The sequence below is a fragment of the Neoarius graeffei genome, chromosome 8, assembly GCF_027579695.1.
Source record: "Neoarius graeffei isolate fNeoGra1 chromosome 8, fNeoGra1.pri, whole genome shotgun sequence".
NCBI classification, from domain to species: domain Eukaryota; kingdom Metazoa; phylum Chordata; class Actinopteri; order Siluriformes; family Ariidae; genus Neoarius; species Neoarius graeffei.
In genome coordinates, this window is record NC_083576.1 from 19076557 (window position 1) to 19103825 (window position 27269).

The following is a 27269-nucleotide window of genomic DNA, read 5'->3' on the forward strand; positions in this document are numbered from 1 at the left end:
GTCAGTGGATGGAACGAGGCTGCCATGGTTTCAGCCTTTCACCATGGTTTGTCTGACCCCATCAAAGACGGCCTGGCCTCTATTGGATGCCCAAGTGACCTCGAAACTCTGATCTCACATGCTATTCGTCTGGACAACAGGATTAGAGAACGCCGCCAAGTCCTGAGTCTCCCCGGCCTCACTGCCTCTACATGGAGCCCGTCTACCTCCTCCAGTGACTGTCCAGAGCCCATGCAAGTTGGCAGTACTCGTCTCTCCATAGCCGAGAGGGAGCGCAGAAGGAGGGACAAGTGCTGCATCTACTGTGGCAAGCCTGGTCACTTCCGAGCATCATGTCCCGAGCTCTTGGGAAAAGGACCGCCCCGTCCAGCCGAAGGAGGGTTGTGACGGGGCCTACCCTCTCTCCCGGACTCCCTGGCCAAGGAATCTACATCCCGGTCTCCATCTCCTGGGGTGAGTCCGTCCACTCTTGTCAAGCCTTGTTAGACTCAGGGGCGGCTGGAAACTTCATGGATATCCACTTCGCCCAAAGCATCAATGTCCCGACTGCGCCTCTTGAAGCCGCTTTATCCTTCTACAGGGTCGCAGGCAAGCTGGAGCCCATCCCAGCTGACTATGGGCGAAAGGCGGGGTACACCCCGGACAAGTCACCAGGTCATCACATGGCTGACACATAGACACAGACAACCATTCACATTCACACCTACGGTCAATTTAGAGTCACCAGTTAACCTAACCTGCATGTCTTTGGACTGTGGGGGAAACCAGAGCACCCAGAGGAAACCCACGCGGACACGGGGAGAACATGCAAACTCCGCACAGAAAGGCCCTCGCCGGCCACAGGGCTCGAACCCGGACCTTCTTTCTGTGAGGCGACAGCGCTAACCACTACACCACCGTGCCGCCCACATTATGACCACTGACAGGTAAAGTGAATACATTCATTAGCTCATTACAATGGCACCTGTCAAGGGGTGGGATATATAAGGCAGCAAAAGAACAGTCAGTTCTCGAAGTTGATGTGTTGAAAGCAAGAAAAATGGGCAAGTGTAAGGATCTGAGTGTCTTTGACAAGGGTGAAATTGTGATGGCTAGATGGCAAGATGACGAGGGTCTGAACATCTCCAAAATAGCACATCTTGTGGGGTGTTCCTGGTATGTAGTGCTTAATACCTACCAAAAATGGTCCAAGGAAGGACAACCAGTGAACCGGTGACAGGGTCATGGGTGTCGAAGTCTCTTAGACTTCATACCCCATGAGAATCAAACCCATATGGTCCAATCCCACAGAAAAGCTACTGGAGCACAAAGTGCTGAAAAAGTTAATGCTGGGTAAAACAGAAAGGTGTCAGCATTAACTTTACAGCACTTATGAAACATAAAGGAACAACAAATCTTACATTTTCAATAATGTAAACAGGAGTGTATGTTGCATTAAATGAATGATACTCTTTGCTTCAGTTGTAAAACTATTTATACTCCATTGTTGTGTTAATATTTGAGTATTTTAAGAAATTAAATGATAATTCAGATAGTTTTTTATGGAGAGGAAAAATGTTCATTTTAGTGCTGTCAAAGTTAACGCAATAATAACACGTTAACGCGATCTCAATTTAACGCGATTAAAAAAAATAGTGCCGTTAACGCAAATTCTAATTTGGCTCTGCGAGTCACCCATAGTTCCTGCTGAGGCTTGTCGCGCGCTGTGTTTAACTGTACCAACACATTTACCGTCCAAACGAGATCACATGGGATTACCTTTCACAGGTGAGACTGGAAAAATACTTTTCAATACTGTTCCTTCAGTCTTCAGTTTCCCAGCTCATCTCCACCGGGTAGGTGTAGAGTTATAAGCAGTGAGCATTAGATAATACAGTGCCACACTATGATGAACGTTTTTGAACATATGATGAATGTTTTTATTTTTGTTATCTGTTTTTTTTCTTCTTTTATGGCAAATACTTATCTTCAAAAGAAACTAATGAAGAGTAAAATAAAACATTTTTTTATTTTCACAGTGATATGCACTTTATTTTTCATCCCTTGGTTTTCTCATCTAATATGGAAGTTATGGATGTCAGTGGCTGTGACAAGACGTTATGCTCTGCAATAAAAAAAAAAAACATTGGTACAAAGCAAGCCCATTCACTTTTTTATGCTGATAAGAGAATTACAATGGTTTTTCATGTGACAAAAATGTGCGATTAAATTGCGATTAATCGTGAGTTAACTATGACAGTCGCGACATTAATCGCGATTAAATATTTTAATCGCTTGACAGCACTAGTTAATTTATGTCAATATTTGGGTGTTTCTTAGACTATGGGCACTTTGTCCTTTGATCATATTTTATTAAAAAAAAAGGAAATTTCACACTTTCATAGTTATCTTTACAATGAAAGTGATTTAGGAAATTTTTACCGGTAGTCTACGGTGACTTATTCACCTTTTTCAACATCGTTATAGATGCAAATATTGCTGTTTTGTTCCTGTCCCACACCCAGACTTCTGATCTTCAATAATGAAAATGAAGTGTAAAAAAATGATTTATCTAAATTTTTAAAATGTGACTGAATAAAGTATCTGTAAAATAATCAAAACATAATTGGGGTATTGGGGTCAAACAACTATTTATGTGATTTTATATACCAAATGTAGTTGTCCCACAGTATTGCCGTAATTTCCACCACAACACTGTAATATCCCTTTAAAAAGTTTGTATGAAATATTGTTTGGGTAGTTTCTATGGAGATGAACGCTGACATCACAGCACATGTCTGATATGGAGGAGATTTTGAATTTCTTCACACACTTTTGAAGAAAACTCAAGGTAAATATTGCTTGAAATGAAAATATTTTTCTTGTATGTAATTTCCAAACATGCCATAACATCAACTGAGTTTGTAAATAAGTTGATTTTTTTAATGTACATAGATGTATTTTGCATGCATGAAATGCTATACCAATTCATAGCTAATATGTGATGCTATCTTAGATTTTTTCACAAAATACTGTAGGATTGTAATTTCCACCTCCGTAATTTCCAACACGTTACCTTCTTGGGTGGAAATTACATTTATGCTTACAGGTGCAATTTATAGGTTGTGAGGCTACATATGTGTGATTTATTTATAAAAATATACAATGTTAATGTATTTATTCAAATGTATATTTGTTGAAATGCATTTTCATCTGTTTTTGAGATGCCACGGAAGTCTATGGCAGAAAGGTCCCAGGCCTACAGGGACAGAATAAAAAAAGACCCTGTCAAATATGAAGAGCGACTGAAAAGAGACAGGGAGAGATATCTGAGAAAAAAAAAGAAAGAGGGGTTGTAAAGCCAATTGCAGAATTATCAAAGAGAGAACAACGCAAAAGAAGGAGATAGGGGAGAATCAATATAAAAAAATATCGGGAGAAGATGAAGAAAGCTCTTAAGGTACAGGCCTACCTTGCAACCACTACACCACCAAACTCTCCAGATTCGGTGCAACCAGAACATGATGTCTCTCCACCTCCCACACCACCCTCAGTATCACCCTCTGCCCAACCTTCAACTCAGAAACAAAGGGGAAGGAAAAAGGTTTTAAGAAACCGTTCAAAAGTGTATGCACTCTCTCTCTCACACACACACACACACACACACACACAAAAATTATCTCTCACACATACTGTCTGGTCACTCTAAATGCTCGCTGGACAAACCACTCTCTCTCTTTCCCTCCCTCTCTCTCTCTCTTTCTCTCACTCACACTTTCTCTCCCCTGTGTTCAGAATACTTTACAGTTCATGTTATATGATAACTGATATGATATAGTTTAAGGTGTCTTTTAAAAGTTATCTTCAGAATAGTGTTCATCTAAGACAGGGGTCACCAAACTTTTTTCTCTGGGGGCCACATTGTCGTTCCTGACTGTGATTGGGGCCGGGGTCGGGTCAGCTATATCACATAGAATTGTATAACCCAGACAAATATGACCACCAGCAGGCCTCATTGTGTAGTAGAGATTACTAGCCTGGCACGGCCATATCCACACTACTATATCCCCACTACTATATCCACACTACTATATCCCCACTACTATATCCCCACTACTATATCCCACACTACTATATCCCCACTACTATATCCCCACTACTATATCCCACACTACTATATCAACACTTGATTCCTGGCACATATTTGTTTATCTTTACTAGTGGTTTGCAAAAGTAATAATCAAGTCTTCACACTTTGTTTTAATTTGAAATACCACTGATATTCCATTTATTTATTTTCTAATAAAAATAATATCAAAGCTGTCAAGGTAAGAAACATCTGCCTAGTTGAGGTGATTGACACTGGCAAAGGTGAGTGGAAAATTATAAATTGTAGGTAGGCCTGTTGATATTATTAATAATATTAATAATAATTGTATGTAGCACTTAATAAAGGTCAAATAAATAGGCCTATAAAATAAATACATTTTAAAAAACAGTGAAATTATAATAATATGAGCAATAGATCAATAGATCACAGCAGTTGTGCTGTGTCCTGCACGTCATTGCTCTCATCCATGGCCAAAGCAAAAAACTCGAATTTTGACGCTCTCTCATTCAGCTGGTCATACACGTTGTCCCCCAAATCTTCGGTTCGCCTGGTCATAGTAGGTGCAGAGAGACTCACCGCGTTGAGTGCATCCTTCTTGTCGGGACACACCTCCTCGGCCACAGCAAGCATGCATACTTTAACAAAGTCCCCATCAGTAAACGGCTTTCCATGGGTAGCTAGTAGGTGAGCTACCTTATAGCTAGCTCGGACAGCAGCCTGGTTGATCTGGGTTTGGCGAAGGAATCCATTCTGTTGTGCAGCCAGTCCGCATTTCATCCTCCGAATCCTGTCTTCTCTTGTTTGCCCTCGCAAACTAGCATACTCTTTGTGGCATAGTTCGAATTACGTGGGAGCCAATGGGAGCTGAGCTCCTATTCCCTCAGGCTCCCATGAAAGAAGCAAACTTAATTTTCTGTGGAAGTCTCTCAAATACGTCATATATCACCATAATAAGCTTGAATAGCCTATATCACCATATAAATATAAATAAAACTCATTTCATTTCCGATCACCATGCAGCCATAACTTTGTATTGAACGTGTTATTAAACCGCAACATGTACGGCTGTACTTCACCACCACACCACTATGCGCGCAAACTGAAATTTGCAGCCTGTGAAATCGAATGTGAAGTCCGAAGAAGACTTGTCCTCTATCTCACAACGATCTTCCTTTGTTTAACAATATATATATATATATATATATATATATATATATATATATATATATATATATATATATATATATATATATAATAATTTGTTTAACTATATATATATATATATATATATATATATATATATATATACACAGTGGTGCTTGAAAGTTTGTGAACCCTTTAGAATTTTCTATATTTCTGCATAAATATGACCTAAAACATCATCAGATTTTCACACAAGTCCTAAACGTAGATAAAGAGAACCCAGTTAAACAAATGAGACAAAAATATTATACTTGGTCATTTATTTATTGAGGAAAATGATCCAATATTACATATCTGTGAGTGGCAAAAGTATGTGAACCTCTAGGATTAGCAGTTGATTTGAAGGTGAAATTAGAGTCAGGTGTTTTCAATCAGTGGGATGACAATCAGGTGTGAGTGGGCACCCTGTTTTATTTAAAGAACAGGGATCTATCAAAGTCTGATCTTCACAACACATGTTTGTGGAAGTGTATCATGGCACAAACAAAGGAGATTTCTGAGGACCTCAGAAAAAGTGTTGTTGATGCTCATCAGGCTGGAAAAGGTTACAAAACCATCTCTAAAGTGTTTGGACTCCACCAATCCACAGTCAGACAGATTGTGTACAAATGGAGGAAATTCAAGACCATTGTTACCCTCCCCAGGAGTGGTTGACCAATAAAGATCACTCCAAGAGCAAGGCGTGTAATAGTCGGCGAGGTCACAAAAGACCCCAGGGTAAATCCTAAGCAACTGAAGGCCTCTCTCACATTGGCTAATGTTAATGTTCATGAGTCCACCATCAGGAGAACACTGAACAACAATGGTGTGCATGGCAGGGTTGCAAGGAGAAAGCCACTGCTCTCCAAAAAGAACATTTCTGCTTGTCTGCAGTTTGCTGAAGATCATGTGGACAAGCCAGAAGGCTATTGGAAAAATGTTTTGTGGATGGATGAGACCAAAATAGAAATTTTTGGTTTAAAGAGAAGCGTTATGTTTGGAGAAAGGAAAACACTGCATTCCAGTATAAGAACCTTATCCCATCTGTGAAACATGGTGGTGGTAGTATCATGGTTTGGGCCTGTTTTTCTGCATCTGGGCCAGGACAGCTTGCCATCATTGATGGAACAATGAATTCTGAATTATACCAGCAAATTCTAAAGGAAAATGTCAGGACATCTGTCCATGAACTGAATCTCAAGAGAAGGTGGGTCATGCAGCAAGACAACGACCCTAAGCACACAAGTCATTCTACCAAAGAATGGTTAAAGAAGAATAAAGTTAATGTTTTGGAATGGCCAAGTCAAAGTCCTGACTTTAATCTAAACGAAATGTTGTGGAAGGACCTGAAACAAGCAGTTCATGTGAGGAAACCCACCAACATCCCAGAGTTGAAGCTGTTCTGTACGGAGGAATGGGCTAAAATTCCTCCAAGCCGGTGTGCAGGACTGATCAACAGTTACCGGAAACATTTAGTTGCAGTTATTGCTGCACAAGGGGGTCACACCAGATACCGAAAGCAAAGGTTCACATACTTTTGCCACTCACAGACATGTAATATTGGATCATTTTCCTCAATAAATAAATGACCAAGTTTAATATTTTTGTCGCATTTGTTTAACTGGGTTCTCTTTATCTACGTTTAGGACTTGTGTGAAAATCTGATGATGTTTTAGGTCATATTTATGCAGAAATATTGTTAGGGTTTTGCTGGGATTCGAACCTGGTTCGTTGGTGTGATAATCCAGCAAACCCCCACTAGGCCACCAGGGGGATGACTCAAATGCAGAGGCGTGAGGCGGAAGTAGAAAAAGAATCAAAAGGTTTATTTAAACTATATACACTATATACAGGGCAAAACAAAAGACAAAAAAAAACCAAAGAGTATAATCCAAAAGAAAAGCAAAGTGCAAAAATTCAAAAGCTAAGAAGATCAAAAAACACAGTACAAAGGAAACTGGAGATAAACATAACAGCACAAAGACTCCGTGACAAGAGGACTGAACTCAGGGGTATAAATAGACAAACTAATTAAGGACACAGGTGAAGATAATTAGGCAATTAACACAAACACAAGACACAGGAACAGTGGCGGCCTCTAGAGGCCAAAATAAACACGACATGAAAAGGAAATAACAGCGGCCTCTAGAGGCCAAAACAGTCCTAGTCCTAACAGGACCCCCCCCTCTAGGAGCGTCTCCTGATGTTCCCAGGGCGATCCGGATGGGCTGAATGGAAGTCCCGACATAGTTCTTTATCAAGGACATCCCGAGCAGGAACCCAGCAGCGCTCCTCAGGACCATAGCCCTCCCAGTCCACCAGATATTGCAACCCGCCGCGGACCCGGCGGGAGTCAAGCAGGCGATTCACAGTGAACACAGTCTGCCCCTGGAAGATGCGGGGGGGTGGGGGGTTCCTAGGGGCAGGGGCATACGTAGACGTCAGTACGGGCCGTAACAGGGAAACATGGAAAGTGGGGTTGATCCTCAGAGTCCGGGGCAACTGGAGCCGGTAGGAGACAGGGTTCACCCTGCGCACCACCTTGAAGGGGCCAATGTAGCGAGGAGCAAGCTTGCGGTTCTCCTCCTGGTCCGGGAACAGAGGTGGCTGGAACCCGAATTGGCACTGGAATGGCGACAGCTTGGTGGCCGATGACTGCAGGGTGTTGTGGGCGTACTCCGCCCATGGCAGCCAGGTGCTCCACGATGTCGGGTTATCCATAGCCAGGCCTCGCAGGGTGGTTTCCAGGTCCTGGTTGAGCCTCTCCGTCTGACCATTGGACTGTGGGTGAAACCCAGAGGAGAGGCTGGCAGTGGCTCCGATGACCTTGCAGAACCCGTGCCACACTCGGGAGGAGAACTGGGGCCCTCGGTCTGAGACGATGTCCTGTGGAAGACCAAAGACTCGGAAGACATGATTAAACAAAAGTTTCGCAGTTTCAAGAGCAGAGGGGAGTTTGCACAGTGGTATGAAGCGGCAGGCCTTGGAGAATCTGTCAACTAAGACCAAAATGACCGTGTTACTTTGTGACTCAGGGAGACCCGTGATAAAGTCGACTGCCACGTGGGACCAGGGACGCCGGGGAATGGTCAGAGGATGCAGGAGACCCTGGGGACGCTGTCGTGGGTTCTTGGTTCTGGTGCAAACCTCACAGGACAGGACAAATGACCTTACTTCCTTCTCCATGTTAGGCCACCAGAAGCGTCTTTTCAGGAAGTCCAGGGTCCTCCGAGCTCCCGGGTGGGCGGTGAGAGGGGAAGAGTGACCCCACTGGAGAACCTTGGCCCGGGCTTGATGTGGGACGTACAAGAGGCCTGGTGGCCCCGTCCCAGGACCGGGGTCCTGGCGTTGGGCTCGTCGGACAGCCTCCTCAATACCCCAGCGGACAGGGGCCACAATCCGGGACACAGGGATAATAGGCCCGACTTCATTCTCCCTGTTAGTGGCAGAGAACAGTCTGGACAGTGCGTCAGGTTTGGTGTTCTTGGAGCCGGGGCGGTATGAGAGGGTGAAGTCAAACCGACTGAAAAACAGGGCCCACCTAGCCTGTCGAGGGTTCAGTCTCTTGGCTTGCTGGAGGTACTCCAGGTTCTTGTGGTCAGTCCAAACCAGGAATGGATGTTGTGCTCCCTCCAGCCAGTGCCTCCACTCCTCAAGGGCCAGTTTGACCGCTAGCAGTTCTCGATCCCCCACATCGTACCGGGACTCAGCAGGACTCAGGCGGTGGGAGAAGTAAGCGCAGGGGTGCAGCTTTCCTTCCGAACGTTGAGAGAGCACCGCGCCGACACCACTGTCCGAGGCGTCCACCTCCACGATGAATGGTTGGGAGGTGTCCGGGAGAACCAGAATGGGTGCCGTGCAGAAGCGGTCCTTGAGGTCTTTGAACGCCTTTTCTGCCTGAGGAGACCAGCCATAAGATCCACCTGTCCCTTTGGTGAGGTCTGACATGGGTGCTGCCACAGAACTGAAGTTCCTGATGAACTTGCGGTAGAAGTTAGCGAATCCTAAGAACCGCTGAACCTCCTTAACGGACTTGGGAGTAGGCCAATCCCGGACGGCCAGGGTCTTGGCAGGGTCCATTTGGAGTTGGCCTGTCCGTACAATAAATCCCAGAAAGGAGACCTCGGGAACATGAAATTCGCATTTCTGGGCCTTGGCGAACAGATTGTTCTGTAGCAGCCTCTGGAGAACCTGGCGGACATGGTGGCGGTGCTCCTGCACGGTCTTGGAAAAGATAAGGATGTCGTCGAGGTAGACAAAAACGTATAGGTTAATCATGTCCCTTAAGACGTCGTTGATTAGGGCCTGAAAAACAGCTGGTGCGTTGGTGAGTCCGAAGGGCATCACCTGGTATTCGTAGTGCCCAGACGGGGTGTTAAAGGCAGTCTTCCACTCGTCTCCCTGTCGGATACGGATGAGGTGGTATGCGTTCCGTAGGTCCAACTTGGTGAAGACGGTGGCGCCTTGGAGCAGGTCGAAAGCTGTGGACATCAGCGGAAGGGGATATCGGTTGCGCACAGTGATCTTATTCAGGCCCCTGTAATCAATACATGGTCGGAGCCCCCCATCCTTCTTGCCGACAAAGAAGAAGCCGGCTCCAGCAGGTGAAGTGGAGGGTCGAATAAACCCAGAGACCAGGGCATCTTTGAGGTATTCCTCCATGGCCTTGCGTTCTGGCTGAGAGAGTGAAAACAGTCTGCCACGAGGAGGGGTAGTCCCAGGGAGCAAGTCGATGGCACAGTCGTAGGCCCGGTGCGGAGGAAGAACGGCGGCCCTGCTCTTGCTGAATACCTCCTTGAGATCCCAGTACTCTGTGGGAACTTGAGATAACTCGGTGAGATCAGGGGGCTCGGCAGGAGACACAGGAGAGCTAGAGAGCAGACAAGAGGCATGGCATGCAGGGCCCCATTCCACAACCTGGCTTGTTACCCAGTCTATGCGAGGGTTGTGGCGAGTAAGCCAAGGAAGGCCTAGAATAACTGGGAACTCAGGTGAAGGAATCAGGTGCAGGGATATTTCTTCCTTGTGACCTTGAGACTGGAGGAAAACTGGAGAAGTAACTTGGGTGACTCTTCCATCACCTAACGCTTGGCCATCGAGGGCAGACACAGACAGTGGGACTTCAAGAGGTGCAGTCGGAATATTGATGCTTTGGGCGAAGTGAATATCCATAAAGTTCCCAGCCGCCCCTGAGTCTATCAAAGCTTGACAAGAGTGGACAGACTCACCCCAGGAGATGGAGACCGGGATGTAGATTCCTTGGCCAGGGAGTCCGGGAGAGAGGGTAGGCCCCGTCACAACCCTCCCTCGGCTGGACGGGGCGGTCCTTTTCCCAAGAGTTCGGGACATGATGCTCGGAAGTGACCAGGCTTGCCACAGTAGATGCAGCACTTGTCCCTCCTTCTGCGCTCCCTCTCAGATGCGGAGAGGCGAGTACGACCCACTTGCATGGGTTCTGGACAGTCACTGAAGGAGGTAGACGGTCTCCAGGTAGAGGTAGGGAGGCTGGGGGGGCTCAAGGCTTGGTGGCGTTCTCTCATCCTGTTGTCCAGACGAATAGCATGTGAGATGAGGGTTTCGAGGTCACTTGGGCATCCAATAGAGGCCAGACCGTCCTTGATGGGGTCAGACAGACCTTGGTGGAAGGCTGACACCAGGGCAGTCTCGTTCCATCCACTTACTGCTGCGAGTGTTCGGAACGAGATGGCGTAATCTGCGACGCTTCCTCCTTGCCGGATGGACATGAGCTTTCGGGCTGCGTCGGTACTGATGTCTGCCTGATCGAAGACCCGAAGCATCTCTTCAGAAAACAGCTGGAAATCAAAGCACTCAGGTCCCTGTCTTTGCCAGATAGCAGTAGCCCAGGCTCGCGCCTTACCAGCTAATAAGGTGATCACAAAGGCAATCTTGCGGCGATCCGTAGTGTAGGTGGTAGGCTGAAGCTCAAAGGTGAGTTGACACTGGGTAAGGAACTCTCGGCACTCACTGTGCTTGCCGTCATACCTCTGTGGTGCAGGAAGGCTGGGTTCGCGAGGTGAAGAAGGCAGCATTGCAGGAGGCACTGGAGCAGGAGTGGGAGCTGGATCAGGAGCAGGAACTGGATCAGGAGCAGGAGATGCAGGCAGAGATGTCAGCTGTGCCAGGGTTTTCCCAATTTGCTGAAGCAGTTCCTCGTGGCGAGCGAGGGCCTCACGTTGGCTGGTGAGCGTACGTCCATGAGCGTCCATGGTCGCTCCGAAGCGTGTCAAAGCTGCCATAATTCCCTGAAGGTTGGCCGGGTAGACAGTTGAAGCAGCCTCTGCTGAGTCGGTCATGACGGAGTCTTTCTGTTAGGGTTTTGCTGGGATTCGAACCTGGTTCGTTGGTGTGATAATCCAGCAAACCCCCACTAGGCCACCAGGGGGATGACTCAAATGCAGAGGCGTGAGGCGGAAGTAGAAAAAGAATCAAAAGGTTTATTTAAACTATATACACTATATACAGGGCAAAACAAAAGACAAAAAAAAACCAAAGAGTATAATCCAAAAGAAAAGCAAAGTGCAAAAATTCAAAAGCTAAGAAGATCAAAAAACACAGTACAAAGGAAACTGGAGATAAACATAACAGCACAAAGACTCCGTGACAAGAGGACTGAACTCAGGGGTATAAATAGACAAACTAATTAAGGACACAGGTGAAGATAATTAGGCAATTAACACAAACACAAGACACAGGAACAGTGGCGGCCTCTAGAGGCCAAAATAAACACGACATGAAAAGGAAATAACAGCGGCCTCTAGAGGCCAAAACAGTCCTAGTCCTAACAAATATAAAACATTCTATAGGGTTCACAAACTTTCAAGCACCACTGTATATGCGCAACACCGTGTGTGTGCGCGTGCGTGCATGCGAGCGCCTGTGTGTGAAAGCTGTGCACTGCAGTGCGCAAAAGTGCGCTGGTCCAGGAGAGCGAGTATGCATTGCTTTTTTTTTTTTTAAATAGAGACCCCCATAGGGTCAAATTTATAATTCGAACCCTGCTTTGTGGCGGGTTTCATAGTGACGACGCAGATTATATTCTTTGAAAACCGGCACACTTTCTTTACATACAACACAAACTGCACGGTCCTTACACTGAACGAAAAAATAATCGGTGGTCCACTGTTCTTTAAAAACTCTGCACTCTCTGTCACCTTTTCGCTTACCGCTAGCCATTTTGCTGTCCTGAACACTGACAGTTCTTTGCGCATGCGCTGCCTGTCACTGCTTGATCGCGAGCATATGACGAAAATTCGGAAAATATGAATAGTTCATTTTATAACTAAATATCAATTTTAATTGATAAAATCAACAAAATACAAGATGCAGACATGTTATTATTTGCCAAAAAGCAATTTAAAAAAATAGGCCATGACCACTTTTGGGGATTGCCTCATAGGGCCGGTTCAAGTGATGGGGGGCAGAGGGGCTGGGGGCCGGTCAAAGGGGGTGGCGGGCCGGATCTGGCCCGCGGGCCGTAGTTTGGTGACCCCTGATCTAAGAGACTGATTACAATTTTACAATACCAAACACACACGCACACACGTGTGCATGCATGCTCAAGATGCTTTACAGACACTCAAGATGCTTTACAGTTCATGTTGCAATGCATTGACATGACAAAGGTTTAAGGGTTTTTTTTAAAGTATTCGGAAATTCATAACAGTGTTCATCTAACCAATAAGAATGTTACAATTTTACATTAACAACTTCGTTTGGCTATTTTTGATTATAGTTGTTTACAGTAACACTGTACTGTTCATCTTTTTATGGTAAGAGACCAAAAGACTAAATTGATTTGTTTAATGAAATTGTGTGCTTAAGAAGGTTTTAAAATAAATGTCTTTTTTTCTATATGGTCCATTCATTGTAATTTCCACAACACCCAGTAATTTCGACTGCACCCAGTAATTTCCACCAGCCCATACCTTTTTTTAAAAAATAGTTAAAAAAATTCTTATCACTCATTAAAAACTTCTGCATAGTTTGAGATAATGTTCCACTTAATGTAAAAACACAAAGTTATTTCCTGAAATGTATCTAACCATTTCAATATTATATTTCAGGTTGTGGTGGATGTAAGCTTTGTGTTTGGTCCTCATCACAATTAATTTACCTAATCCACAAATGTATGGTAATTGCAATATAGGTATAAACTGGTAAAACTGTGTGTGAAAGTGGTCTTACACTGTTGAGAAATGATGTATATCATACTGTTTTAAAATAAATATCAAATATGTAGGCGGCACGGTGGTGTAGTGGTTAGCGCTGTCGCCTCACAGCAAGAAGGTCCGGGTTCGAGCCCTGTGGCCGGCGAGGGCCTTTCTGTGCGGAGTTTGCATGTTCTCCCCGTGTCCGCGTGGGTTTCCTCCGGGTGCTCCGGTTTCCCCCACAGTCCAAAGACATGCAGGTTAGGTTAACTGGTGACTCTAAATTGACCGTAGGTGTGAGTGTGAATGGTTGTCTGTGTCTATGTGTCAGCCCTGTGATGACCTGGCGACTTGTCCAGGGTGTACCCCGCCTTTCGCCCGTAGTCAGCTGGGATAGGCTCCAGCTTGCCTGTGACCCTGCAGAACAGGATAAAACGGCTAGAGAGAATGAGATGAGATCAAATATGTATATGTGATGGAAATTACATTTGTTCAATGCGGGTCGGAAAATATGTAAAAAAAAAACACCAATTTGTCTTGTAATGTGAGTGTGTTCTCTGATGGATAGGGTTGCGACCCTGCGACCCTGTAGAACAGGATAAAGCGGGCAAGCTGGAGCCTATCCCAGCTGACTACGGGCGAACGGCGGGGTACACCCTGGACAAGTTGCCAGGTCATCACAGGGCTGACACAGACAACCATTCACACTCACATTCACACCTACGGTCAATTTAGAGTCACCAGTTAACCTAACCTGCATGTCTTTGGACTGTGGGGGAAACCAGAGCACCCGGAGGAAACCCACACAGACACGGGGAGAACATGCAAACTCCGCACAGAAAGGCCCTCGCCGGCCACGGGGCTTGAACCTGGACCTTCTTGCTGTGAGGAGACAGTGCTAACCACTACACCATCGTGCCACCGCCATTTGAAATAATTCTTATTAATTATTTTTATATAAATGAGAGATTTTTTAAATATTTCTCATTAATAGTCATAACAATAGGCAAAAAAAGGTCTGTAGTTAAACACAGTTAAAAACAACAGTATAATGATGCATGATGTAATTTCCGCTTTAAAGGACAATTCACCTCCGCTGTTGTTGTAAATGAAATACAATGCAGTAAATATTTCAATTGAGACCACATTGGGTTTCCTCCGTATGCTTCGGTTTCCCCCACAGTCCAAAGACATGCAGGTTAGGTTAACTGGTGACTCTAAATTGACCGTAGGTGTGAATGTGAGTGTGAATGGTTGTCTGTGTCTATGTGTCAGCCCTGTGATGACCTGGTGACTTGTCCGGGGTGTATCCCGCCTCTCGCCCATAGTCAGCTGGGATAGGCTCCAGCTTGCCTGCGACCCTGTAGAGCAGGATAAAGTGGCTAGAGATAATGAGATGATATATATCATCTCATCTCATTATCTGTAGCCGCATATATATTTGAGAGAGCTGTGTTTAGACTAGTACATCTCACAGCTTAACAGCCTTTCCAAATTTCACATTTATGTATTCTAGCTTTCTCTCTTCTTCAAATTTATAGTCAAATAATTGCAAGTATTTGTTGAAAAACCTACAAATTTTATGTAAGATCAATTTGTTGATTTAACAGCCTTCAAAAATTTCAACAACAACATTAACAAAGACAAATCTTCTTCAAACGAGGTTGGGTTGACCTAACAAACATTCGCAATGACTACGTTTACATGCACATCCAAATCGAGCTGCTGTCGGTAATCGAGCTGAAGGTCCCAGCAGGGTGCCAGAGAAATCCAATCATACATGCACACAATCAGTGTGTTTACATGCACATAGAGAGAATCGAATTTCTGCCATTGCTCGACTGAAATCGAAGTTCAAAATGCCATGTATACACCTTAATTCGGCTGAAATTGAACCGAACTTGATTTCTCGGAATCGAGCTACACGACCTAGATTATGCGATTTCTGCCGAGCTACTTAGTGCATGTATACCCTATCGAGCTAGTAGTCGAGCTACTTACTGCCCCTTCCGGAAGTGACGAGTGACGAGACCACAAGCGGGAAACACAACAGCCTCGGTCGGCATGACAACAGTAGTAGCGAGCAGCAGAAGAGGTCAGGAGGAACAAACGAAGAAGAGAAAATGGTGATGTAGAGCTCTCTGAAGTGTGGGTGGAGCACAGAGGACGGCAGGACAAAGCTTCTGGTACTAATAGGCTTTTTATTGTCAGACTTTTCAGTTTAACAGCCTACTTTTATTCTTGAGAGAAACACACGCACACGCGCGCGCGCTGTGTTCTAGTCCCGGGATGAGCTTTCCCCTCTGCTCTCCCTCTGCCTCCTTAAATAGGGCACGGTTACTGGGAAGACACACAAACACAGGTTAATTACCGTCAGGTGTATTGATTCTGCCACTCACCTTCCCTGGCTCCGCCCTCCTGTCACAGACCGGCGCTTGACCACGCCCCCACTGCCACAGGCAAGCAGAAACGTGCACTTCTGGAGCAATGAGGAGACAGAGTTCATGCTCATTCAGCTTAAGGAGTTGAATATATTAAAATTCATGGACGGGAGAAAAACGTGCAATGGAGAACATGGAACTGATAACTTTGTTTACACTCTTGAATAGCTCTTCTTCATGACGACAACTGGAAGTGTACCAACACGATGGGGCGTGTAGCGCCACCTGTGGCTCGGGTGCACAATGCACCTCACACAATAGCCCGATTTCATTGTGTGCATGTACGATTGGATTTCTCTGGCACCCTGCTGGGACCTTCAGCTCGATTACCGACAGCAGCTCGATTTGGATGTGCATGTAAACGTAGTCAGTGAAATCGGGCTATTGTGTGAGGTCCATTGTGCACCCGAGCCACAGGTGGCGCTACACGCCCCATCGTGTTGGTACACTTCTGGTTGTCGTCATGAAGAAGAGCTATTCAAGAGTGTAAACAAAGTTATCAGTTCCATGTTCTCCATTGCACGTTTTTCTCCCGTCCATGAATTTTAATATATTCAACTCCTTAAGCTGAATGAGCATGAACTCTGTCTCCTCATTGCTCCCGAAGTGCACGTTTCTGCTTGCCTGTGGCAGTGGGGGCGTGGTCAAGCGCCGGTCTGTGACAGGGGGGCGGAGCCAGGGAAGGTGAGTGGCAGAATCACTACACCTGACGGTAATTAACCTGTGTTTGTGTGTCTTCCCAGTAACCGCGCCCTATTTAAGGAGGCAGAGGGGAGAGCTCATCCCGGGACTAGAACACAGCGCACGCGTGTGTGCGTGTGTGTGTTTCTCTCAAGAATAAAAGTAGGCTGTTAAACTGAAAAGTCTGACAATAAAAAGCCTATTAGTACTAGAAGCTTTGTCCTGCCGTCCTCTGTGCTCCACCCACACTTCAGAGAGCTCTACATCGCCATTTTCTCTTCATCGTTTGTTCCTCCTGACCTCTTCTGCTGCTCACTACTACTGTTGTCATGCTGACCGAGGCTGTTGTGTTTCCCGCTTGTGGTCTCGTCACTCGTCACTTCCGGAAGGGGCAGTAAGTAGCTCGACTACTAGCTCGATAGGGTATACATGCACTAAGTAGCTTGGCAGAAATCGCATAATCTAGGTCGTGTAGCTCGATTCCGAGAAATCAAGTTCGGTTCAATTTCAGCCGAATTAAGGTGTATACATGGCATTTTGAACTTCGATTTCAGTCGAGCAACGGCAGAAATTCGATTCTCTCTATGTGCATGTAAACATACTGAATGTTCCCCTACACCACCTCATCTAGTTGGACCTGTAAGCACAAACCCTATTGTATCAGCAGGCAATGTTTCAGGCAAACAAGCTGTTTGAAAAGTACTAGTGACTGCATGTTCTGTGCAACTTCATGACGTTCCTGCTTTCATCAGGTAGGCTGGTGGGCACAGGAGACAGCTGTTGTCATGTGGTACAATGTTGTTATTACTATGGAGCTTCTTCATGCCGGAGGTATCATCTCATTGTGGTTTGTCAATCATGCACCCACACTGTGCGGATACATATTTGATCAGGTGTTTGGGACATTCTTTGGTAACTATGCATTTGACTACTGATACTAGCCTAAGTCAAACTGGACAAATTAGAAAAAAAAAAGAAGGTTTAAAATATTGTAACTAATTTCAAGCTTGGCGGCACGGTGGTGTAGTGGTTAGCGCTGTCGCCTCACAGCAAGAAGGTCCTGGGTTCGAGCCCCGGGGCCGGCGAGGGCCTTTCTGTGTGGAGTTTGCATGTTCTCCCCGTGTCCGCGTGGGTTTCCTCCGGGTGCTCCGGTTTCCCCCACAGTCCAAAGACATGCAGGTTAGGTTAACTGGTGACTCTAAATTGACCGTAGGTGTGAATGTGAGTGTGAATGGTTGTCTGTGTCTATGTGTCAGCCCTGTGATGACCTGGCGACTTGTCCAGGGTGTACCCCGCCTTTCGCCCGTAGTCAGCTGGGATAGGCTCCAGCTTGCCTGCGACCCTGTAGAAGGATAAAGCGGCTAGAGATAATGAGATGAGATGAGATGAATTTCAAGCTTTGTGTTGTGTCCAATATGTGAAATGATGATATACTCTATCTGGGTGAGTTTGTGAAATTGCATGGGGAAACTCTTCACATTGTAAAATTAGAACAGATAAAATCTGGTTATACTCAATATTGGGGGGAAAACACCTGCATTTTCAATATTCCAATGTCAATCACACTATTTGACAAACAGGAGCCTCAGAGTTACTCTAGACCCAACTGACAACTGATTAATTCAGTGAGTTTTGTTCTGTTTTTTTTTTCTGCATTCAAACATTATAACTTTGTCCGCTGTCATCTCGACAAGTGACAAGTGTGTTGCAGACAGTATGATAGCTGATATTTAGATCGTTTACAAATTGAATCTATGAGGCTTATGCACAACTTATTTTGGTATGGAACCAACAACTTGTTAAAAGCATGACATTCATTGCATGAGGAAATCACCCTTAGCTAGCGAGATCCTAATTAAACCACCAAACTGATTGTTTCACAGCTGCATTTGTTAAAGTGGTTGATCTTTGCAGAATTGTACGGCTATGCAAACTAGATTTATTCTATCCACATTCACTGGATATGAGCAATCACATGCACTGCAAAAAATGATAGCAAGTGAAAATATCTTGAAAAGATCTAGCATTTCCGATTAGAAGAATACAAGACACCAATTCTGAGCTTATTAAACTTAGTTCTAGATTGTAATTACGTAACTTATTCAAAGATGTCTTATCAAGTAAAAATATCTGTCCATGAAGCAAGATAATTTCACTAGTATTAAGTAATTTTCTCCTCAAATTCAGTTTTCAATTTTTTGCAGTGTGCTCTGATTGGCTACTCTAGCCAATATCTACCCCCATATCTCCTGTTTCACAGTCCAGCCCAGTCGGTGGCAGTAATGCAACTTTAAGTTAGTTGGCCAACCACAAAAAAAAAAGCTCAAGAAGAAGAAAACCCCAAAAAATACCAAAAAAAGCAACAAAATATGGGATAAAAGTATTCATTGTCAAAAAACAGTGCGGCGTGCCTCGTTGGCTATCAGCTCATGTACAACTCGATTTCATGAAATAACTGTTTAATATATACTCACCAGCCACTTTAATAAGAACACCTGTACATCTACTCATTCATGCAATTACCCAATTAGCTAATCATGTTGCAACAGCGTAATACATATAATCATGAAGTTACTAGTCAACAAAAGGAGACCTGTTTTGAAAAAAAACCTCACTGTTTCAGTGCTTGTGCACACACAATTGAGTACAACCCCAATTCCAAAAAAAGTTGGGACAAAGTACAAATTGTTAATAAAAACGGAATGCAATAATTTACAAATCTCAAAAACTGATATTGTATTCACAATAGAACATAGACAAAAAGTGAGACATTTTGAAATTTCATGCCAAATATTGGCTCATTTGAAATTTCAGGACAGCAACACATCTCAAAAAAGTTGGGACAGGGGCAATAAGAGGCTGGAAAAGTTAAAGGTACAAAAAAGGAACAGCTGGAGGACCAAATTGCAACTCATTAGGTCAATTGGCAACAGGTCATTAACATGACTGGGTATAAAAAGAGCATCTTGGAGGGGCAGCGACTCTCAGAAGTAAAGATGGGAAGAGGATCACCAATCCCCCTAATTCTGTGCCAACAAATAGTGGAGCAATATCAGAAAGGAGTTTGACAGTGTAAAATTGAAAAGAGTTTGAACATATCATCATCTACAGTGCATAATATCATCAAAATATTCAGAGAATCTGGAAGAATCTCTGTGCGTAAGGGTCAAGGCCGGAAAACCATACTGGGTGCCCGTGATCTTCGGGACCTTAGACGGCACTGCATCACATACAGGCATGCTTCTGTATTGGAAATCACAAAATGGGCTCAGAAATATTTCCAGAGAACATTATCTGTGAACACAATTCACCGTGCCATCCGCCGTTGCCAGCTAAAACTCTATAGTTCAAAGAAGAAGCCGTATCTAAACATGATCCAGAAGTGCAGACGTCTTCTCTGGGCCAAGGCTCATTTAAAATGGACTGTGGCAAAGTGGAAAACTGTTCTGTGGTCAGACGAATCAAAATTTGAATTTCTTTATGGAAATTAGGGATGCCGTGTCATTCGGACTAAAGAGGAGAAGGACGACCCAAGTTGTTATCAGCACTCAGTTCAGAAGCCTGCATCTCTGATGGTATGGGGTTGCATTAGTGCGTGTGGCATGGGCAGCTTACACATCTGGAAAGACACCATCAATGCTGAAAGGTATATCCAGGTTCCAGAGGTGGAAAGAGTACTAAAATATTATACTCAAGTACAAGTACTGTTACTCTGATGAAATTTTACTTAAGTACAAGTAAAGTTACCAGACAAAAAATCTACTCAAGTAAAAGTAAAAAGTAGATCATTTAAAATGTACTTTCAGTAAAAGTAAAACGTTACTTTTAACAATGGGTGTTTTCTGCCTCCATTGTGTTGTGCAAAAATGAAAAAGAAGAGGAAACAAGGATATATGTACATCTCAACCCAGATGTTTTATTTAAAGGAAGTGTATCAAATTGAATGCTTAGGATAATGCTGCATTAAAACTGAGACAAACAAAAAAGGTCAGTACACACAGTCATGTCGTTTACATCGCCCTGACCACACACAAAGCATTGTACACGAAATATGAAAGTGAAATGTTGCACCGAAATCTCGTAGCTTGCCTGTGTGCACTGTGTGTTATTGAACAATTCAATTCAAACATTATTTGTTTTGCTTAGTATTCCTTTCTGGCCTGTTGGATGTAGAATGGTAGGAGGACTGATCACGTTAGGTTGGCGAGCTAACTTGCTTGCATGATTAGCCAACCGAATAACAGACTAGTTACCATTATGTTACAGTACCAACAGGTTGCTACTTCAACATTAGCAATGCCATCCACTATTTTTGGAATATAACCAGCCTATTGTTGGTTTTACTATGGAAAGGAAACATTATGCCAATGACAATACTTACCTCAACATGCTTGCACAGATTAGACGTCGAATTTTTGTATGCTGCAATGGTTGTCTTCTTGGGCACACATAATCTGCATTGCATAATGAAACTGTCACCCCTTTTCTCTACGAAGCTGAAGTGATCACGTATGTAGGGCCAGGGGTGCACTTCATTACTGGAAGAAATTGCGTTTTCTGCAGGGTCGTCCACCACAGGTTCCTCGGTCTCCTCCATGTCCACAGGGGCGCTTTATCAACACCCGTGGCCCAGGGGCTAGGCCCCTCATAGGCTACCTGTCAACCCTACCCTTACCGTTGGCCAGGAAAACACTCTTATTTTATTTGCAATACGTGTCAAGCATTTACAGTGTATGCGCGTAATTAGCCTAGAAGCCTACGATAGGTTACGTTTGGCTCAACGTAGCTGCGCAAGGCCCACGCTCACATCGCTCAACACATCCGACCACAGAGGGAGAGAAGAACGCGCGCATTATCATTACAGAGGCGGTTCTGATTATTACCACGGACAGGACAGTGATACTGCGTAACTTTCATGCAGGGGCATGGCCAGAGATAACCACACAAGCGCGTGTGTGCGATAATGTAGACCTATGTGTAAGCATAAAACACACACACCTACAGACAAGGCCTTTTAAAAAATAAAATACATAAAAATAGCTTGGCGGCATGAAAACAAACATTCACTGCAAGTCAAGGTACTTGGCTCGGCGGCCACATGAAACGTAAACACCATGGACAGCGGCCAAACTCATAACTCTACTGACCGAAATACACGAAACCGAGTCCTACTAGGGTCTATTTTACCGATCTATGTTCAAGCATCATGCAAGTCTTCCTTCTCCTTGAATAAGACCGTGCATTCAACTGCCTTTTTGACATGACTGCATCGAAATACCACTTGCAACAATATTTCACGCACTCCATCAAGAAAAAAGTTAAACATGATGAACACGGGCATACTGTTTTGAGCATACGATTTTTTAAAAAGAAACTAGCTACATCAAAGTCCTTCAATAAACCCATCCTTTAGCGCAAATGAGCTTAACCTAGTTCAAAGCATGACGCTAGCAGTAGCTGCATAAGGCAAAATCACGTGGGCCTTTCGTCAACAACAAGCCACGGCGGGCAAACATTAATAATCAAGTGTCCTTACCTTAAAACGCTGTCTTGACCACAGAACTTCTCAAGTATTTCACTTAAATCCACACGGGTTAACAACACACCCAACACAGCTAGCGAGAAATGTGGATCTGCGCTAGCTTTGTATTGCTATTCCCCTCAGTATGCTTACTCTGTCTGCTGCCCGAACTGTGAACATTATAGGCTACAATCTTTTCATCAATTTCTTCAGTAGATGCCGTTTTAGACATTTTATTATCCCCATAGAAATATGCTATTATACTAACAGGATTATAACCCATACGAAAAAAAAAACAGTAAAGAACTTATAAGATTTTACCACTGTCTTAGTAGTAAATCCTTATAAATATAAGGATAAATCCTTATAAGGATTTATAAATAAATATATATGCCATGTATGATTTACTCCTGAAAGTGGCCCCTTTTGCATTTTCCTCATACAAATTTTTTATGAAAATCTAGTATGTATGAAGTGAACATTGTGCATGGTTTTTACAGATAATGTGTATGATGAATTACACCGTCTTTGTATGCTTCATGTAATGTTTGTAGTTTTAAATTATATTTTACAGTTTAAAATGTATATGCCTTTTATATGTAAATCCACACAAACATATATGTTTTTGTTTGAATTGTGGATGTATCGTAAAGGTATTCTATGATGGCTCTCTATGTTTTTTATATGTCAACATTACATTGACAGTAATTGGTTGACATTTTAAAAACATAGATAAACCTGAACAATTCATACAAAAAACTATTCTATTTTTACATTTATAGTAATTGATCGACATATAAAAACATCTATAAACCTAAAGAAGTCATACAATAAACCTGTCTTTTTCAGTAGGTTGACATATAAAAAACATAGAGAGCCATCATAGAATACCTTTACGATACATCCACAATTCAAACAAAAACATATATGTTTGTGTGGATTTACATATAAAAGGCATATACATTTTAAACTGTAAAATATAATTTAAAACTACAAACATTACATGAAGCATACAAAGACGGTGTAATTCATCATACACATTATCTGTAAAAACCATGCACAATGTTCACTTCATACATACTAGATTTTCATAAAAAATTTGTATGAGGAAAATGCAAAAGGGGCCACTTTCAGGAGTAAATCATACATGGCATATATATTTATTTATAAATCCTTATAAGGATTTATCCTTATATTTATAAGGATTTACTACTAAGACAGTGGTAAATTCGTATAAGTTCAAATCACACGACACGTATTCAAATCACAACTGATTTATTTTACTGTTGGACAGATCATAGCATATCTAGCCTAGTTGCACATAGCCTAGCTGCTGATAACTGATAAGTAGCTGATATTCTGAACAGATTGGTGATCCTTACCTTAAAAAAGTCTGTGACTTTAGGCAACGATTCTATCATTACCTGCATCTCTCTTTTTTCCTTTTATGCGCCCCGCTAACATGTGAACGCTTCATCTTTCAAAGCCTCTAAATTTGTGTCTCAGCAGTCTGCAGTCTTTGGCGCGCTTTCGTGCGTGACGTTACATTTTGTTATATTTTATTCTGGTACAGTTGTGGGTGTTCGTTTCGCGAACCACATCCACCATGTCTCTTAAAGCAGGCTACTGTGCGCTCATTTATTTCTAACCATATTTCTATCTGTACATTAATGTAGGCCCACGATTCTGACAGTTTATTATTTTATTAACATTACAAGGCCCCTGATTGGCTGTGGCCCAGGGGCTTGAGCCCCCCCCTTAAAGCGCAGGTGCATGTCCGCCATCGTCTGTGTGAGACTCGCGCGCGGCAACTGTCCTTCCTGTGATTCATTTCCAGAACGCATTTCCCCTTCTCCGTTTTAGCCTTTATTTATTTATTTATTTTTTACTCAGTAACGGTTGTGATGTAAAATGTACCGAAGTACACTACTTAAAAGAAAACATAAGTAAAAGTAAAATTGCACTCTTTAAAAATTACTTGAAAAAGTATAAGTACACAAAAAAGCTACTCAAGTACAGTAACGTGAGTAATGTAATTCGTTACTTTCCACCTCTGCCAGGTTCTAGAGCAACATATGCTCCCATCCAGATGACATCTCTTTCAGGGAAGCCCTTACATTTTCCAACATGACAATGCCAAACCACATACTGCATCAATTACAGCATCATGGCTGCGTAGAAGAAGGGTCCGGGTACTGAACTGGCCAGCCTGCAGTCCAGATCTTTCACCCATAGAAAACATTTGATGCATCATAAAACAGAAGATACGACAAAAAAGACCTAAGACAGTTGAGCAACTAGAATCCTACATTAGACAAGAATGGGTTAACATTTCTATCCCTAAACTTGAGCAACTTGTCTCCTCAGTCCCCAGACGTTTGCAGACTGTTGTAAAGAGAAAAGGGGATGTCTCACAGTGATAAACATGGCCTTGCCCCAACTTTTTTGAGATGTGTTGTTGTCATGAAATTTAAAATCACCTAATTTTTCTCTTTAAATGATACATTTTCTCAGTTTAAACATTTGATATGTCATCTATGTTCTATTCTGAATAAAATATGGAATTTTGAAACTTCCACATCATTGCATTCCGTTTTTATTTACAATTTGTCCTTTGTCCCAACTTTTTTGGAATCTGGGTTGTAATTGAAGTGCCTATCAACCCCCAAACTTTGAAATCAGACAACCCAGTCAGTTTCATTTTTGGCTGCCTCTTTCAGAAATCACGTGCTTCAGCAAGCCATTCAGATTTGACTCCCCTTTCTATGTCACAAGAGGAGCTTAATAAAATTATGCAGTATCTTCACTCATGGCTTGAGAACTGCCTTTGAAAATGAATATTCATGAGGAAGTGTTACCTGGGCGGCACGGTGGTGTAGTGGTTAGCGCTGTCGCCTCACAGCTAGAAGGTCCTGGGTTCGAGCCCCGGGGCCGGCGAGGGCCTTTCTGTGCGGAGTTTGCATGTTCTTCCCGTGTCCGCGTGGGTTTCCTCCGGGTGCTCCGGTTTCCCCCACAGTCCAAAGACATGCAGGTTAGGTTAACTGGTGACTCTAAATTGACCGTAGGTGTGAGTGTGAATGGTTGTCTGTGTCTATGTGTCAGCCCTGTGATGACCTGGCGACTTGTCCAGGGTGTACCCTGCCTTTCGCCCGTAGTCAGCTGGGATAGGCTCCAGCTTGCCTGCGACCCTGTAGAAGGATAAAGTGGCTAGAGATAATGAGATGAATGAGAAGTGTTACCTGATTACCTGGCGGGAGAAGGGGGTGGGTTAGCATTGGCTGATTATCATTTAAATGAACAGGCACTCAAAATAGGCTTGACAGCACGCTGCTGTGCTAATGAACCTCACATACGTTTGTATGGGAGAACAGTATGTTTTCATTTGGCCTTTAAATACATTTAAAAGTGTTTAATCTACATAAAACTAGTGTTGATTCAAGAATAAATAACATATTTATGGAATATATTGTTAATTTTGTGTGGCATTGTGATGAGCTTTTACTAAAAGCATCTTTTAACGTTGTGTGATGCAATACACCAAATTCACAGGCGCTGCCATCTTGGGTTTTCCAGTAATGTTCGTCCCCAGTCCGTGCGCTTTACTGTTGCTTCCAGTGCACTCACTGTTGGATCAATCAGCTTGAAACTCATGATTCTCATCTGGTGGTTGAATTTCTTATGTTGACTTGTTTTTCCAGTAAAATCAGCTGAACACTTTGCTGTCTAGTGCCCGCGAAAGATTGGCTCACTGAGGAAAATTTTGTATCCTTCCTAAATATCGATGATTTACCAAATATTTTTTTCATGGAGAAAAAAAAATGAGAAGGTGTATAAATATCAGTAATAGATGACTTGCAACCACATGATCAAAATGTGCTACGTCATTAGCATCTGTCATGATGGTGGATATGAAAAGCAACTAGGATGGCAGCAGCTGAAAGCGTGTCTGTAAACAATGCTGAATTTTCTCAGTATTACCATGATGTGAATGATCGAGTGAAGACAGATGTGTGTGATTTTGACCCATATTATTTTAAAAAGTCAGACTTTTCTGAAGATAAAATGCTTCTACCAACCATTGAGTACGAATATGAGTCATTTTGTCCAACGCCTTTTTGTCCAATAGTTAAGCCATTTCGTCCAAAGCCTTTTTCATATGCGCTATCAATTATTTTATATTTCAGGTATTTGTTTGTTTGAAAAAAATGGAGGAATTCTCCATGGAATTTGATCGAAGCAAAACACAATTTTGTGAAGCAAATGAGAGCCATAGTATGCACTACTTTGACACTAAAGAGCGTACTAAGGGGGGGTAACCATGTCGGCCCATGCCACTTGCTGACTCTGGGATGAGTTAACTCCCTTGTCATTGCAAGCTGCTCACTTGCATGTCTATGTTTCCAACTGGATCATATTAAATCTTCTCGCTGGAGCTTTGTTCGTGAATCCCAGGCCGAGGCACAGTCCTACAGACCCAACACCATGCTCTTTTGAAGGTGGAGGCTTAGATGGAGGTTCCTGTAAAATTTGGCTTTGCTGTGAGCACCATTGGCTGAGTTATTAATTTTTAAAGCCGGCTGGATCATGTTAAATCTTTAGGCATGGAGCAGCGTTCTCACGAGGCTTTTGTTCATGAACACCGGAATACCCGAAATATAAAATAATTGATAGTGTGTATGAAAAAGGTTTTGGACAAAATATCTTAACTATTGGATGAAATGGTCATTGGATGAAGTGTCCTGATCCCCTCGTCTCCTCTCCGTACTTAGCCTCAGAGTTTCCTCGCCCTCGTTCTGAATCACAGATGGAATTCTAAAAAATCAGAACATGCCATGTCATGAGTACTGTTGGAACCACAACTGTATTCAACACAAAGATATGGCATTGCTAAAAGAACGCTTAAAGCAGTGGAAAAAAAAAGAGTTGCACACGCATGACAATGTTTTGGATGGAATGTCGCTTGACCCTGCATTTGTATATCCACCAACATGGCCAACATCCAGGTTTCTATTTTGCTTTGACATCACTTGCAAATCAAGGATACTGTTTTGAAGAGAATTAACAACAGTTTGACCCTCTTATGCACAGCGCATTCGAGCACCACCGTGATTAGTCATGCTTGGTGTCCACAATTTAAAGTGAACATACATGCTAAATTCTGGCTTTTATGTTTAAACACAAAGGAT